The following is an 18,197-nucleotide window of genomic DNA, read 5'->3' on the forward strand; positions in this document are numbered from 1 at the left end:
CTACAGATCGGGCTGGTGTTGCAGGGCGCTATTGAAGTAGTGTGCCTTGCAAAATAGCAATCCAGCAACCCAAAGAGTGTTAGCTGCTTTAGGGGCAAATTGGGCTATTGAGGAAGCATTAGAGTGAATGGCATTAATGCCAACAGCTTCACAGGCATTTATAGCAGAAGCCTTAAAGGAATTAGGATTAGGGTTACAAAAGAAAGCATAGTCTACTCAAAATCAGGTGTTAGCTGCTCTTGCTCCTCTCCGAAGCGGCTCACTGGCAGTCACGTAAGGAGGCTCGAGACCATTCATCAAGTGTTACCGATGCGGCAATGAGGGACAGACACAAGTTGCCACCGTGACATCGGAGACACCAGCTGCTGCCGTAACATCGCTGCTACCTCCTGTCTGCAACCCGCAACAGCAGGGAGCCCTGGCTTGGACTTAACAGCAGCAGTAGACGTCACACTAATGACGAACCGGCCTGAGAGGATACCCACTGGAGTAAAGGGCCCTCTTATATTAAATGGACAAACATGTGGAGCATTATTGCTGGGACGTTCCTCTACAACTATATTGGGATTATTTGTTTTGCCTGGTGTTATCAATGCAGACTTTACAGGGGAAATACAAATCATGGTTTACACCCTTTATCCTCCGATTAAAATTACAAAGGGACAATGCATTGCACAATTGGTACCACTGTCACAAATGACATCAGGAATACAATCATTTACTGGACAAACACGGGATGAAAAAGGTTTTGGCTCTACTGGTGTTACACTTTTAACTGTGGATTTACAAAATAGACCAAAGCAAAAGGTTGAAATTACTTATGGGCATCAAAGCATTACCCTTTATGGATTATTGGATACAGGAGCAGATACCAGCATCATTTTTCCAGAAGCATGGCCACAACATTGGCCTCTATTTTCTCCATCAAACATGCTCACAGGAGTGGGAGGATTTACGTTGGCAAGCAGATTGCTGTCTTTGTCTGTGTGTATTGAGAATCAACAAATATCTGCTGTGTTTTCAATTGTTCAACTGCCTCCTATAGTTTCTTGTTTAATTGGAAGGGACATTTTAACACAATTGGGAGTGGTGTTAACTAATCAGCACCCTTTGGGGTAATTGCCATTGCTTGGACTTTCCCCATTCCACTCACCTGGAAAACGGATACACCGGTGATGGTTAAGCAATGGCCACTAAAAGGGGAGAGTCTTATGCATGCCCATGAATTGGTACAGGAACAATATACAAAAGGGACACCTACGTTTATCCACAAGCCCTTGCATATTCGCTTGTTATTGCTGCAGAGAAAATTCAGGCTACAAAGCCCTGGAAATATTTGGGATGGACTCTGATGGATCAAATAGTAATACCACAAAAATTGGAATTACAATTGGACATTAAAACTCTACATGATGCACAGAAGTTGCAGGGAGACTTACAGTGGCTGAAGCCTATTGTGGGAATACCAAATCATTTACTAGAAGCCCTACGGCCTTTGTTAAGAGGCGTGGACCCTACTACTCCTGTACACCTGACAAAGGAGCATCAGCTTGCCTTGCAGCAAATTAGTAACTGTGTACAGCAAGGGTATGTGTCTCGTCGACAACTCGACCACCCCATTGACCTTACTATCTGGAATAGCCCTTGCCACTTGCTTGGTGCTCTCTCTCAGTTGCAAAAGAAAACGGGGGAGATACGGGTGTTGGAATGGTTATCACCACCACTACAGTATAAGAAAACAATATCTTCAAAAATTGAACAATTGGCTGCATTAATCAAAAAGGGGCGTCTCAGAATTCTTGAAGTGGATGGTAGAGAACCTGCTACTATTAGATTGCCTATGGAAAAAGAAACTTTGGACTGGTACTTGATTAATTCAAAGAATTTACAAGAAGCATTATTGATGTCACCTGCTAAAGTAGAGACTAGTAAATTAGTGCCTAGAGTTTTGCAATGGATGACAGAATGGAACTGGATCACTCGACCTTTGAGAGAAGAACGCCCCATAGAAGGAGCTATTACAGCTTTTACGGATGCAGGAAAGAAATCAAGGCGTGCTGCTGTTACCTGGCAAGAAAAGGGACAATGGAAGCATCAACTCCTCACAGCAGACCCTGCAGATAGCTTACAAACTTTGGAAATGCTAGCAGTAGTATGGGCGGTGTCCAACTTACAGGAGCCTTTAAATGTGGTCACAGACTCTATGTATGTTGCAGGAGTAGCCAAATGAATAGAGGAAGCAGCAATTAAGGAAGTGAATAATAAACGATTGTATGAGTTACTGATACAGTTAAGGAAGGCTTTACGAGAAAGAAATGCAGCATATTCTGTGATTCATATTAGGAGCCATAAGTGGTCTGAAGGTTTAGGAGAAGGGAATGAACGTGCAGATAAATTGGTTACCCTACTCATTGATAATTCTTGTCCTATTGACAAGCACACATTGGCCAGAGAAGCACATAGTAGATATCATCAAAATGCAAGAGGTTTAGCAAAACACTTTGAGCTGAGTTTATCAGAAGCCAAGGCCATTGTCAGAGCATGTCCAACATGTAGTTATCATAATGGTGGGATAGGTCTAGGCATCGGGGTTAATCCTCGAGGTTTAGAAATAAATGAGAAATGGCAAATGGATGTTACACACATAGCCAGATTTGGTAAAGTCAAGCATGTGCACGTCACCATAGATACATATAGTCATTACATATGGGCTACGGCTCAGGCAGGAGACAAAGCTACACATGTTATCAGACACCTGTTAAGTTGTTTCGCTGTTATGGGAGTTCCAAAGAGTATCAAAACCGATAATGGTCCAGCTTATGTAAGTGCTAGGGTTCAGAAATTTTTGAATCAGTGGTCTGTTAAGCACGTGACAGGTATTCCACACTCTCCTACTGGACAGGCAATAGTGGAAAGAGCAAACGGTACCCTTAAGCAGTGTATTGAAAAACATCAAGATTTGGCAGATCCACAAGCATGTTTGGCTAAGGTTTTGTATGTGATTAACCATTTATGCATTTTTGGGGAAGATGATACCCCCCCTGCAATGAAACATTATCCGAGGTCAGGTCAGGAAAATACTAAGGAAACAGAGGTCTGGGTTAAGTATAAGAACCCAAGTACAGGACTATGGGAAAAACCTGCAAAAGTATTATATTGGGGTCGGGGGTATCTTTGTGTTTCCTCACCTACAGGGCCTTTGTGGGTGCCTGCTAAGTGGACTAAACCTGTTTTTGATGCAGCCTCTGGTGGATCGCCTCACAGAGGAGGACAGGGAGCGACTGGGGAAGAAACTGCTTCTAGTCCTACAACCACTACTATTACAATTGAAGGGGTACTCGGAAGCGTTGGACAGAGCACTGACACATCACTATCGGACAGCCCAGGAGCTGATTGGTTTTATTGACTCATTATCAACTTTTCATTTAACGAATCCAGCGAAACTACATTGCCTTGACTGTCACAATCCACATTGTGCTGCCTGGATAGCTCTATGTTGTGGGGGTTGTGAAAGAACTTTTTGGATAGAACAATCACTATTGTGGGATTTGTGGTGTCATACTTGTGAACATGAGCACACGTGGGGTAAAAGCTGGCAAGATGAATTAAGGAGACAAACAGGGCAAAATGCATATATAGCTTTAAATCTTTATGAGTCTCCTGAACAGAAAATTCTTGCTTATTATGGATGGGAAGTACAATGTATTGTAAATAGAATTAAGGTTCAAAGTAAATCACGTATAGTTTCTATAAGGTGTAGGAAATTAGTGCCTTTAACACAGCATTCAATTGTAGGACCCTTCAAAGGGGATCCTGATAGAGCATTAGATTGCTGCATTGACAAATTGCAAAAATTGAGTTTGCAAGTGGCAGGACCAGTGAAATCAGGAGCAGCAAGATTAAAGACAGATAAGAAAAAGAAGGCAAAAGGGGAAGGGTCTCATTTGAATAAGGGTATCAGTGATTGCTAATTAATTTTCTATGATTAGAACACTTTTACAGTTGTGGGACCCTCGGGAAGATATAGTTGTTGAGGAGGATAACGAACAAGAACTACGATTACGAAATAAGATACGTCTTGTGTTAAAGAGAGACCTTGAGCTGTTAGCCTCATATAGTAAAAAGGCAGAAGAGGCTTTGCGATCACCACCATTGAATTGGTTGCTTTGGATTGAAGAACCACAATTTCATACTGGTCCTTACTTATATTCACTTCCTTGTTATGTTTGCAAAAGGGATAATGATAAATGCTATGCATGGGTAGCTTTGCATTGTGCAGATTGTAATCAGGTTTATTGGTATTCACAGAGGTCAGTAGATTATTTATGGTGTAACCCTTGTTCTGGAAGGTAGATTCGAAATTATTTCTGGGTTAGAGCTCTTGAACAAAGTACTGGCCTGCCAGGACGGACAGGATTACAGCTCTTTGAGAGTGCAGAACAAGTGATTATAGCATATCTTAGGTGGAAGTTACAGGAAAACCTTAGAATATTTGAAATTAATAAAGCCTCACGCATCGTAGAAGCTCGCTGTAAAGCTGATTTGCCTTCAAACTTACCTCATACTATACCTGTGAGCAAGGATGCTGATTTAGAATTAGATCAGTATATTCAAAAATTAACTCAGCCTTACAATAGACAATCTAACAAACCAGGGAAAAGACAGCGAAGAAAGGAAAAACAAAGCAAGCAGAAGGAAGGAAAAGAGAAGCAAAGCAAGCAAAAAGAAAAATGAGGTTTGTTCTTGTTATACTGCTCAATGCTGTAGCAAGTGAAGCAGTAGGAATAACACACTTTAGTCAACCAAGGGAAAATTTATGGGTGACACTTGCTAATCAAACTAACCAATCATCACTTTGTCTTAGTCTTGGAGGAGTCACTAACCCATTTCGAACATGCCTGGTGGGACTTCCGGTGTGGTCTCCTGGAGAATTTTGCAGTTTGATAAACAATCAAACCTTATGTATGTCTAACATGTCAAACATCACATTGCCAGTGCAACAAGGGTATACTGCAGGTCAGAGTGATGGCTATCGTCAATGCTTACTAATCCAATCACTTAACACCTCTTTGCATTCTCCTCCTGAGGAATTGGATCTTTTTGGAAGTACAAATGCCAGCGTATCTAACACTACAGCTGGTGGATGGTTTAGCTTCAGACTTTTGGGTGCTCAGAATTTAAACCAACCTAAAGAAACATGGGCCACCCAAGATTCATCCCTGAATGTGAGTGAATTCTCTCCACAGCATTACAGTCAATGTAACAGCACAAATATCACAGCACCAATGAAATTACCCACAGGAATATTTTTGACTTGTGGAGACAGGGCGTGGAATGGTATACCAGCTAAACCACAGGGTGGACCCTGTTATTTGGGAAAATTGTCACTGTTTCACCCTAATGTGTCCTTGCTAATGCAGTTGAGTCAAAATTCAAACAGGAAAAAACGTAGCATACATGACTTAGACTGCAGCAAGATAGGAGATCCACGGTTTTGGGGCACATTCAAACAGGTGGTGGTTTCAACTATCTTGCCAGGAGGATCTGCCAATAAAGCTATGAATTTAGCAAAACAATTAGGATGCTGGGCAAGGGATGAGCTGAACAAGACATCACAAATTCTAGACATGTTAACTGCAGATGTGCAAAGTGTTAACCATGCTGTTTTGCAGAATAGAGCTGCTGTAGATTTTTTGCTCTTAGCACAAGGGCATGGATGTGAAGAGTTTGAGGGAATGTGTTGCATGAATCTGTCTGATCATTCGGTGTCCATTCACACAAAGATAAAAGAATTGCAACAGGGACTTCACAAACTTAAGGAAGAAGACGGTTTAGGAATTGACGAATGGCTTAAAGGCTTAGGACTTGGACCGTGGCTGAGGAACCTTGTGATCTATGCTATAGGCCTGCTGGGTGTAATCTTACTGTTTTTGCTTATTTTGCCTTGTATCTTTAATTGTATTCAAAACATGGTCAGCCGTACAATAGCAAAAACATGGCAAACTAATCTCCTTGCGCAAGAAGAAAACGGGGGAAATGTGGAGAGATTTATTAATAATTGGTTAGCTGAGAAAGGCCACGCTGAAATAATGCTGCTGGTTAAACTGAAAGAGAAAAGCCAGCAGTCAGCAAGCTAAAAGGAAAGGTCAGCAGTGACCTTGCTGCAACATGAGGAGAGGGAGTAGAGATATTCCTGAATATATCCTGAGAATATGTGAAAAGTATCAAAAGTAGAACCATAGGAATGCAGAAGTAGGCGTAGGTGCTGATATGTAACTGACCAATCCTGAGCTCAACTTTTGCAATATGTATGAAGCTCATTATTAACTGTATTTAACCCGCCGTACTGATCAATAAAATTGGGCCTGTGATGATCAAACGGATGTCTGGGTCTCCTTCCGTCGACAAATACTGATTGATTTGGGAGCCACAGTCTTGGTAAATGCAGAGGTGGTTCAGTAAGGTGACATGAGGGAGTTCCCTCAGAGCAACTGGGATGCCTGAAAGAAGTGAACAGCTCACCACAGCCCGGCCCGCTCGGCTGCTTTTCCTTCTGACCCTCCTGGGGAGGCTCTGACATTTCCTCTTCCCTGATGGAAGTGCAGCTGCTGCCAAGGGAAACGTCCCCATACTCACTCAGTGTTCCCTTTGCTTGCCAGATGCCCCATCTGCTGTCGCTGTCCAGGAGAGCTGCTCTGCACGGGAGGAGGAGCCCGAGGGAGAGGCTTTGAAGATGGGGCAGCTGGGATCCCTCTGCTTGGAGCTCTGTTTAAAGATACACGGACTTGCATGTGAACAGGGATTATTATATGGATTTGTACATAAGTAGCCAGCTATTTGTTCAGGCCTATTTCTGTACATATGGTATCAGATTTATGAATGTACTGTGTATCTATGTACGTATAGGTACCTGTATAGATACAGGTTTTCAGTCACATCTTTGTGTGTATATGTATCCAGTTTCTTATGTGTATTGTAATATCTGTGTTTAGATTTCCGTATGTATACGGTTGTGTAGGTATCTATTTCTATTGATGTATTGATGTAGTTTTGGTCTTTTTAAATAGCTATATTGGTATTTGTTTTGGTATATATGTATTTTTATATTTTTTTAGATGTGCATTGATGTATTTCTATATATATAATATTTACATATACATCCAGATATATTGCTGTATATTTGTATTGATGCAGTTGTACAGATATTTAGGTTGGTACTGCTGTTTGTCTATTTATAGATAGGTTTGTTTTATGTATCTGCTTCTTGAATGTAATAGGTAACATTTATTCTGTATTCACATCTGTATATTGTAGTGGTTATTTATGTATTCAGTTCTATTTAAATGTGTCTGGAGTGGTATAGTGGTGGAATTCTATTTGTAGAGTACTTGGTATTACAGGCAAATAGTGATATTTTCGTATTTGTATATGGGCTGTATGTTTGCCATAATATGCAATAAATTAAGTTGTTAATTTTCCCTTGATCCCTGTGTATAATGAGTGTTTTTAGAGGTTTGCAATAAATTAATTTTTGTTACCAGAAGTTGTTATTTGTATCTTTTTAAATAGTGTGTTGTAACAAATACATAAATTACTTTTTAAAAATTTAACAAAGATCTGTATAGTTCTGTTTTGTCAGCGCTGGTGTAAGAAATGGTCAGCGCTGGTAAGAAATGCCATTTGTCAAGTGAGATGGATGTGTTGTAATTTGTGCTACCCAAAGCCATGGGCAGATGTAAATGCTGGAGGATTTGGCCATGCAAATCTCCAGCCATGCCCAGCACGTGCCCCACCTGCACTCAGGCTGGGCAAGGGAAGCGCAGATTTGGGCTGACAGCAGAGCCCCATGTGTGCTCAGAATTCGCTGCAAAGGCCTGCTGGCTGAGAAAAAGATCAGGGATACATTTCATAGATTCTATTTATTACAGTACATATATTAAAATATATATTATGTGGTGTATTGTAGAAATCCTTTAAATCAGAGGGTTTTGGGAAAGCTGCTCCTCAGTGAGGAGGATTTCTAGGCTAGAGGAATATAAAAATAAAAAGAAGGCCATGGACAGTGCCATTGCCAGAGGCCCAGGCTGTTAAACGGAGGAATGGATCGTCCCCTTCGCCGCCTGTAGCTGATACCCCTGTCAGTAATAAGTAGCAACTCCGGGGGCAACGAGATGGGAAACCATCTCTCTAAACCAGAATGGGATGTCGTTTAATAGCTTGAGGCAATTTTACAGGGTCAAGGACATTCGGACATGTCAAAATGTGAACTAAAAGATAATTAATCTGGGTAAAAGTGAATACTCAAAATACAGACTTGAAGTCTGATTTTAGCATTGATTTCTGGGACCAGATAAAGTGGAAAATTCACAATCTAGTCTCTCTCAAAAAGGAAGAGTCTTTGGTCAAACTTATGCCTGTCTCCAGAGCTTTAATGGAGAGCTTTGTTCAGAATGATTGTAACAGAGACTTTCTCAAACATCAGAACAGAACACCTGGCTCTGAGACTTTAATTCTGAGTGGTGCTGGACCTTCATCCTTCTCTGGGGGGATCTCGGATTTTATTCAGGGTGTCCTGGCATGTCCAGGGTTTCTCCAGGCAGTGTGGACAGCACCCTGAAGCCCGGAAAAGGGGAATCAGATCAGCTTCCAGCTTTGGTTGTGTTCTCTGCTTTTTCCAGGATTCCCTGAGTCATTGACGCTGCAACCAGGCATTGCCCCAACTCCTCCGGGAAATCATCCAACCCCAGAATTCCCAGAGAGTGTTTGGGATTTTTCTTGCATTCCAAGAGATTGAGTGGTCATGGGACATGTTGTAGGGAGGCTGGGAATCAAATTGGTCCCAGCCAATCAAATTGGTAGGAGATTAATGTTTGGGGAGGCTTTGCAAAAGAGGAGCTGCTGTTTCTGTGCTCTGCTGCTCTTCTGAAAAAGATGCGGCCGGATCTTATTCTGAAGTTGTGCAGGTGTGGTCAGCCAAGGGGGGGCTCTGGACCCGCTCTGCCTGGCCGAGGGGCTGCAGGGTCGCTCCTGTCACTGCTTGCCCTTCCCAGGAAGTCACCCCCTCGGATCAGGCTCAGGCTGGCAGTTGGCTTTGGAGCTCTGAGGACTCTTTTCATACAGATTTCTCTGCCAAAACATTCCGGGATTTTCACCACTTTTGGCTCCCAAGCCTCCGGTTACAGCGGGTGGGGGGGCTTTGGATTTGGCTCTGCCTGCAGGGGAGCGGGCAGGGGAGAGGACAGAGGTGGCGGGGGGCAGCCAGGGCTTGAGCAGGGCAGGGATGGCTCTGCCCAGAGAGGTGGATGGGGTGGAGGTGGGAGAGCTCAGGAAAGTTGCTGTGGAGGCACAGACAGTTCATTCAGAAGCCTTGAAGCCTGTCTCATTGGCTGCTGGGCTCATGGGGGAAGGCATGCTGAGATTGCTCTTGGACCTGAGAGTTTTCCAGCTGTATGCCTGCGGGCAGGGATACAGTGTGGAACCTCTCACAGTCCATTGGAAAGCATCACAAAGTCGGGGTCTACAGCTGGAGAGCAGCCCGATTTGTATGAATCTAAAAAGATCCAATTTAGTGAATCCAGATGTGAGTTAGCAGGCTCTGGCTTTCTTCCTGTCACCAAGAACTTGGAGCTCTCCTCCCCAGCCCTTCCTAGCAGGGTTCCCAGGAAAGTTGCTGCGGCAACACTACTGCCAAGTGACGCCGCCCGGGGGCTATTTACAGACTTCAAACAAGACAGGGCTGCTATGGAAAGTGCCTAGAGCTGTTTATTTTTCAGCATCAGTCTAATTACATGATTATGATAATGGGAAGATGCTAGCAGCTCACAATCCAGGCAGCAGGCCAAAAATCAGAAGGTTACAACTTACTATATAATCTTCTTAACAAATCACACTAAGCAAAACATATTGACACTAGTTCTATCCAATCACCATAAGCACACGTAGCTTTGGTTAAAACAATGCTTGCTTATTTCAAATACAGTACCTGTTTGTAAGCCTTAAAACACAATGCACAGAGCTCCACTATTAAACGTCAACCTTCCTAATATCTTGCTAGATAAACTTTGTGCAGCTTAGAGAGCTATTCAGACAAGCATTAATACACAGGCTTATTGTTCGACTTGCCCTTGCTTTTTCTACAGTTTAAATAATTTTTTCTGCTGACCTATCTCATGACTGTTGCTTTAGCTCTACTCGCAATTCTGCTGTGTCTGAGGCCTGCCTTTTGAAGCTTTCCCAAAACCCTCTAATTTTATGGATTCCCTCAATTCCCCCTCTCTCTTCACCCAAAAAGAAACCTTACCAATTGTGTCATTTATTACTTGCGTTTTGTGGCCTTACTATAATATTTTTGTTTCTTATCTGCCTAAAGCATGTTTTTGTTGGCACTAAGCATTAAATTGCTAAATTACAACACAGCAATTAAATGCTGTGAAGGTCCAGTCAGTGGAAAGGCCATAAATTATGCTTGACAATAGTTACAAGTCATTGTTCAAAAATCTCTTGTTGATTCCAGGGTCTTAACTCAAAACATTCCTCCATTTCTATACCTTCATCCACCATCTCCGTGACATTTTGAGCACTGTCTGTGCATACATTTCCTACCTCGCTGTCTTTTGCAATAAAAACTTCTTGGACAGTTTTGTTCATCTCTCGTTGCACACACTGAAGGATGCAAGGTATTACTATTAATATCACTACCAAAACACCCAATACACTGAGACCGATTTTGCAAAGTTCCCTTAGCCAAGGTGCAAAGCTCCATTCTTAGGACAAATTATCCGACCAGGACCCACCATCTTCTTTAATTTCAGTTTTTGTGTGCTTTTGAGGATGGATTCAGAGTGATCAGACAGGTTCATGCAACACAATCCTTCAAATTCCTCACAACCTTGTCCTTGTGCCAGTTAAAAAAAATCAATTGCTGCTCTATTTGGAAGGGTAGAATGTCTAACATTATTAACATCGGTCAACATGTCACTGATTGCTGTGGATGTGCCATTAGTTTGTTTACTCAGCCAATATCCAAACCTATCTAATTGTTTCAATGCCATTGCTGAAGCCAGCTAGGGTAAAAACAAACCTTGGAACTTGGAGCTTTTTGGCAGGGTTCATGGAACAGCTGATTACTGTGACAACACTACCTGTTCTTCTGGATCAGATACAGGAGTGATGAAAAGGAAAAAAAACACGGTCTAAATTGACAGTAGACCTTCCATTGCAACTACCTAAGTGGTCTTAGATATTATTCAAATATTATTCAAAATTTAGAAAAAGTTTGGATTCAAATAAACACTTCCTTGCCTTACCTGTAAGATATGCTCATAACAATGTGAATGCACAATACATAATTCCTTCTCACCATGAGATCAAAAAACTTATAGGAAGAATCTAAAAAAAACTATTATAACTTTACCTGATCAGCCTCCAAGTGTAACAGAGATGCTAACAGCTTGCAGTAAGCTCATCTCTTCAAAATATCTTGCTAATGTGCAAATCAGTGCTTTTGGAAAGCTGATTGCAGATTCTTAAGAAAAGTTAGGAATCCAATGGGAGATAATTTGGGAAAGGCTTTGGGAGAAAATTTGGGACAAAAAATGGAAATGCTTGAAAAGGCCCTTGAAGCACAAAGAAACATTTTCTAAAAATCTGTTGGTACTGTACAGTTGGACTCTGATAAAAAGGCTTGTGGCTTTGCTTGTGGTAAAGCAGGACACATGAAAAGAGATTGTCCTACAACAACAATCAAACCTAAACCACATTCTATTTGCCCTCAGTGTAGCAAAGGGAAGCATCTTGCTAAGTACTGTCGTTCTCAATAGGACATCGATGGCAAAGCTTTGTCGTTAAACTGGAAAAAGAGCGCGGATTATCACCACACCTGGACACAAGTAGTGACCTCCTTACAGTCAAGTACCCAGTCAAATGGCATTGGTACCTCAGTCATTTATCCCTCAGTCAACCATCCCTCAAATGGTCCCAGGTCAATACCCTCACATACCAGGTTTGAATTGGCCCCCTCAAAAATTGATACACCTTTGAAATAATTTCTGGTATGAAAGTATTTCTACTGGAATTATCAGGTTTTTTCAGCAAAGACAAGAGCTTTTGATTCTAGGCAGAGCTAGCACCAAAATTTTCAGACTTGCAGTCCTTCCAGCGGTTGTTTCAATAGATTTTAACAATAAACCAATATATTTAAATCTTGCATATAACGTTCCTATAGCGACTCCACCAAAACCACCTATAGGTATTGCATTTCTTCTACCCATGAGTACAGCCAAGCAAAACAACTTTCCAGAGAATTCAATACTGTCCAAAGTGCCATTTGGAAGCTAAGGTCCTGAGGTCTTTTGGATGCAATTCTTGGACTGCAAGCAAGCAAAATTGACTTGCTGCCGGACTCACTGTAGTAAAGCAATTTACATTACAGGCATGCCGGATACTGGTGCAGATGTCACTGTAATCTCTCACATGTTTTGTCCCAGAGATTGGGATTTAGTAGCTTGTGCAGGTTCCCTAACAGGGACTGGAGATGCTGCCGTGTGTTTGCAAAGTGCATCCATGATTAACATTACAGGTCCTGAAGGAAAGACAGCAATAGTGCGTCCTTTCCTTGTTCAGAAGCTTCTCACTGTCTGGGGGAGAGACGTCCTGTCCCAATGTGGAACAGAACTGGAGGTGGGCCTGCGATGTAAACCACGTCAAAACCTGCCACTTGAAAGCTGAACTGGAAAACTGATCCTCCTATATGGATTGATCAATGGCCTTTAACAGAGAAAATAATAAATAGCCTTAAATGATTGGTAAAGGAGCAATTACAAGAAAGTCACATCACACCCACAAAGAGTCCCTGAAATTCACCAGTATTCGTCATCCACAGGAAGACATTGGACTCCTGGAGGTTGTTTCATGACATGAAGATCAATGTAGTGACTGAAGACATGAGACCTCTTCAACCTGGACTTCCTTCTTTATCAATGATCCCAAAACACTGGCCTCTCATTGTCATTCATTTAAAGGATTGTTTTTTCCACCTCCCACTTCATCCCAATGATGCTCCAAGATTTGCCTTTTCAGTTCTAGTCATCAATCAAAGAGAACCCATGCAGAGATAGCACTGGAAAACATTGCCTCTATAAATGAAGAATTCGCCTATAATTTGACAATATTTTTTCACACAAGTTTTGTCTCCAGTTCAACAGAAGTATCCAAGATCCGTGATTTCACACTACAGGGATGATTTGCTCATCGCAGCTCCAACAAAGCCAGAGATGGAGCAAGCTTGTCCTAGTGTTGTTACTGAAATCCAAAATGCTGGACTTAAAATTTCCATAGCCAAAATTCAAGAAGTTCCACCTTGGAAGTATCTGGGATGGAAGATGACTGAAAAAGCAATTACACTGCAGAAGATACAGCTCCGGACCAGTGTCAACACCCTGCAAGACTTACAACAGCTTCTAGAAGAGAAATCAATTGGGTCAGACCTGTTTTGGCAATCAGCAACGATGAATTGGGTCCATGTTTTAATTTGTTGAGAGGAAGCTGCGCCATCGACTCTCCTGAACTCTAATACCTGAAGCTTGTGCAGCGCATGACAAGGTCATGGAGGCTCTCCAAAGACAACAAGCTCATTGCTGTATTCCAGAAAAGCCATTCTTTTCTGCAATTTTAGGAGGAAAGATGCAACTTTGTTCTGTCATTTTTCAATCAGACCCTTCTGAGAGAGATCCTTTGTTGATAATAGAATGGGGTTTTCTTCCCTCAAGGTTTCCAAAGACTATTTTCACAGTCTTAGAGAGGATAACACAAATTCTGATTAAGGCCAGAACAAGGTTATTAAGTTTAGCAGGTGAAGAATTTGCAGTTCTCTATTTACCACTGAAAAAGCTATCTTGATTGGGCAATGCAAAATTCTGCAAATTCTGATGATTTGCAACGAGAATTATTTAATTTTGCAGATATTGCTTCTCTTCATTACCCGGCTCACAAATTATTGCAGCAAAATTGAGTTTTAGAGAGAAACCTTTGTTAAGTAAAGAACCTTTAAACACAATAACTCTCTTCACTGATGGAATCTGGCAGAGGTCACAAATCAGTCATTACTTGGTTGAACCAAACCAAGTTCCCAACTAAAACTTGGGAATCAGATATTCAAATAGTAGAGCGATCTCCTCAGATTGTTGAGCTTGCTGCTGTGGTTCAGGCTTCTCAGTTCTTCCCACAACCTTTTAATTTATTCACACATTCTGCGTTTGTTGCTAATGTGGTTAAAAGAATAGAAGGATCAGTTCTAAAGAATCCTAGTAATGACAGTTGATATCATTGGCTTTCACGGCTTTTTACAACTTTACAATAACCAGCTAATCCACAGTTTGCTTCTCACATCAGGGCTCATTCTTCGCTTCCTAGATTTTTAGTGGAAGGAAACGCGAGAGCGGACAAACTGACAGTGCTTATTTCCAACACTTTGCCAAACATTTTGGAACAAGCAAAACTGAGTCACGCCTTTTTTCACCAAAATGCACAAGCACTTGTGCAAATGTTTCAAATTTCCAAAAGTCAAGCTAAAGCTATCATTAGTACTTGCCCTGACTGTCAGCTTGTGCAGCCTCCTGTTTCTAGAAAGAGTTGTTCAACCCACGGGGTTTGCAAAGCCTGCACTTATGGCAAATGGATGTCACTAAATAAATAGCCTTCCTTTGGTAAATTTACCAATACTCATGTTTCAGTGGACACATTCTCTGGTGGAGTTTTTGCTTCTCTTCACACAGGGGAAGCAGGTAATCATGCCTGTCAACATTTTTAGCAGAGTTTTTGCTTCACTGGGTGTGCCCCAAGAAGAAAAAAACTGACAATGATCCCGCATATATATCTCAAAAATTGGCCACATTTTTAAAGATTGGGGTGTTCGTCATATCCTTGGTATTCCACATTCTCCCACAACCAAGCATTTGCTGAGAGGACACATCAGACATTAAAACGCATTCTTGATCAAGAGAGGGGGGAGTCGAGGTCACACCACAGATGAGGTTAAACAAAGATTTCCATGTTTTAATTTCTTCAACAGCTCTGTTGCAGAACCTGATCCACCGATTTCTAGGCATTTTTACAATAACACACAGGCAAAAGTGAAAGAAAATCCCTCTGTTTTAATTAGATACCCTGGGACAGGACCAATTGAAGGTCCTTTCTGATTAATCACTTTGGACAAAGGGTTTGCTTCTGTCTCTACAGGTGCAGGAATTAAGTGGGTCCCAGCAAAAAACGTCAAACCATATCGCACCTTTTGCCTTCTGGATCAAGGCAGGCGACCTGGTTCTAAGGATCAGCACGGCGGCCCACTCTCCAGGGCCACTCGGGCCAATGACACACGCAGACACCAATATGGTGGACGGTCAAAAGGCGTTTATTACTTCTTCTCATGGGGCCTTATAGTCTAAGGGGTCTCTACGTCAAAAGGGGGTTTGTCCTTTTTATCTATGGTTAGTAGGGAATGGAAAAGTACTGGGTAAGGAATGGAAAGTTCCTGGCAGTACTGTTAGTGGAGCCACATTCCTAGGGTAATCTCTTATCTTAGAGGAACAAAGTGTTCTGGCTTTCCGTGACATCGCGTGATCTTCCGCAACAACTTTTCCCTATCTACCACACGCACCCCAGGACACTCGACGAGTTCAAGACGTAGAAGCAAGTACACAGGTGTGAGCCAAACAGAGGGATCACGGGTCACACCTGACGTTCCTTGTGCATCGGTGGAACCTGCAAACTCTGATTTTATGTGGTTTATAAATGTGTCACTTTTTGGTTTCATAGAGCTCTAGTGGAGAAAGCGTAGGTGGTTTTGTTTGGTTCATTTTTATTAAAGGTCAAAAGTCATGTTTTTGAATTGAGAAGGATATGGGAGGAGCTTAAGCCAACAATTAACTTATAAAAAGGATGCTGCAAAATCAAATGTTACTACGATGTCAGTACTGATTGCTTCTTCTAGTGCAGTGTTTTAGTCAATTTGTAGTGTTGATTTGTCTGTGGAACAACCAAAACCAAATGTCTGGGTAACCTTAGCCAAGGCAGCAGGCTCGCATACCATGTGTTTGTCTAATTCGGAACAGAAAAGCCTTTCTCAACCTGACTAGTCAGTGTGCCAGTAAAGAATTTGCCCTTGGTCAAAAAGCAATTCAATAGTAAGCCTGGTGAAATTGACAATGGCAGGAGCTCTGTATAGGATTGTAACATTTGGGAAAAAGAACTTCCCAAAGCAGAACCCGCACCCCAAGAATTAGAAATCCTTGGTCCTTTAACAATGGATTTTTGCCTTACATTTACAGCTAATGATTAGTGAGAAAGTGATCCTCCAAAGCACAATGTTACTCTCCATTGTTTTGCATACAGAAACTCAAGGTTTTGGTGTAATTATTAAGAATGTTGAGAGTTGCTTTCTAAAGCTGACCAATATCCACAACAGTTACCAAAAGGATGTTGGTTCACCTGTGTAGATAGGCCCTGGCAGGGCATCCCATGAAGGTGGCCCATGTAGCAATGGGATGCTCACTGTAATTGCGCCTACTGCCAAAGCGGTCATTAAGAAGAAACAAAGGGGAACAAGATCTGCTCGTCATTATTGTGAAAACTGTAGAAGTGATTTCACGCCTTGGAAGGCTGCAAAAAGGGTTTCCGCAGGTTTGTTTTTACCCCGGCTGCCTTCAGCAATGGCATTGAAACAATTAGATCGGGTTGCATGTTGGCTGAATAAACAAACTAATGGCACATCCACTGCAATCAGTGACATGTTGACCGATGTTAATAGTGTTAGACATGCTGCCCGTCCAAATAGAGCAGCAATTGATTTTCTTTTACTGGCACAAGGACATGGTTGTGAGGAATTTGAAGGATTGTGTTGTATGAACCCGTCTGATCACTCTGAATCCATCCAGAAAAGCATAGAAAAGCTGAAAGATTTCACAGCTCCAATTAAAGAAGATGGTGGCTCTTGGTTAGATGATTTGTTCCAAGGATGGAGGTGTGCACCTTGGCTAAGGGGACCTTGTAGAATAGGTCTCCATATGTTGGGTGTTTTGGCAGTGATACTGGTAGTAATACCTTGCATACGTCGGTGTGTGTGACAAATGATGGACAAAACAATCTAAGAAGTTTTTATCACACAAGAGAGAGAGGCAGGAAATGGATTCACACAGAATTCCCAAAATCTCACACAGATGGTGGATGAAGGTATGGACATGGAGGAAGGTTTTGAATTAAGACCTTAGAACAGGCGAGACTTGTTTGGAACAATCACTTGTAATTGCTATCAGACATGACTTTTGTCCTTTGAACTGACTGGACTTTCACAGCATTAAAATTGCTGTCTTGGAATATAGCAAGGCTGAATGCGAGCAAGAAGGATGCTTTATGCAAGTAACAAGCAGGTATACTACAGTAAAGCTATGAAATGCAAGGTAGTTAATAAACAACACGGTTACAAAGGCTTCTATTTAGCCAAACCGTGAGGGGGAATTGTGGGAATATGTGAAATCAGAGGGTTCTGGGACAGCTGCAAAAGGCAGACCTCAGAGAAAGCAGAACTTTGGTTAGAGCTAAGCGGTAGATTTGTCAGCAGAAAATTTATATAAGTAGTAGAAAAGTAAGGACAAATAGAACAATGGTTTGTGTCTATTACTGTAGAATGCAGGACATTCATATGTCTGAGATGTAACACAAAACAGAACTCCCTTTGGTCATCAGCAAACAGCTTCGTTTATTGCCTTCAGCACCCACAGTCCATTTAGCCCAGTCAAAACTCCCAGGCCGAGACATCTCATTGGTCTATCTCTGTGCCCCCAGACACTGAACCAATGCAATGTCTGTATCTTAGGAGAGCTCCCATTGCCTGGGAACTTCTGTCAGTCAGTCCAGAGGCTGCTCCGTGGAGCTGAATTGGGCTCCTCATTCTAATTTGATTGATACTGACCCACCAGTGTATTAACGCTTGGCTGGAATGACTCCCTAAGCTACAGAAAAGTATCTCTAGCAAGATATTAGGAACTTCTAAGCTTAATAATTGTTATATTTGCCCAATTATCCCATCAAAAAAACAAAAAAACCAAACAATATTTAGGTAGCAGTAATTTTAATTGAATAGTTTAGAAAATATATAAATAAGGGATAATTTGGTTCAAATAATAGCACATAAGCAAAAGATACCG

At 41.8% G+C, this 18,197-nt stretch overlaps 1 pseudogene; it reads left to right on the forward strand.

Annotated features, from left to right (window-relative positions):
- Positions 1–18,197, forward strand: part of LOC132087020 (serine/threonine-protein kinase PAK 1-like) — a 353,184-nt pseudogene that overhangs the window by 278,867 nt on the left and 56,120 nt on the right.

Source organism: Ammospiza nelsoni, chromosome Z, assembly GCF_027579445.1.
Source record: "Ammospiza nelsoni isolate bAmmNel1 chromosome Z, bAmmNel1.pri, whole genome shotgun sequence".
NCBI lineage: Eukaryota > Metazoa > Chordata > Aves > Passeriformes > Passerellidae > Ammospiza > Ammospiza nelsoni.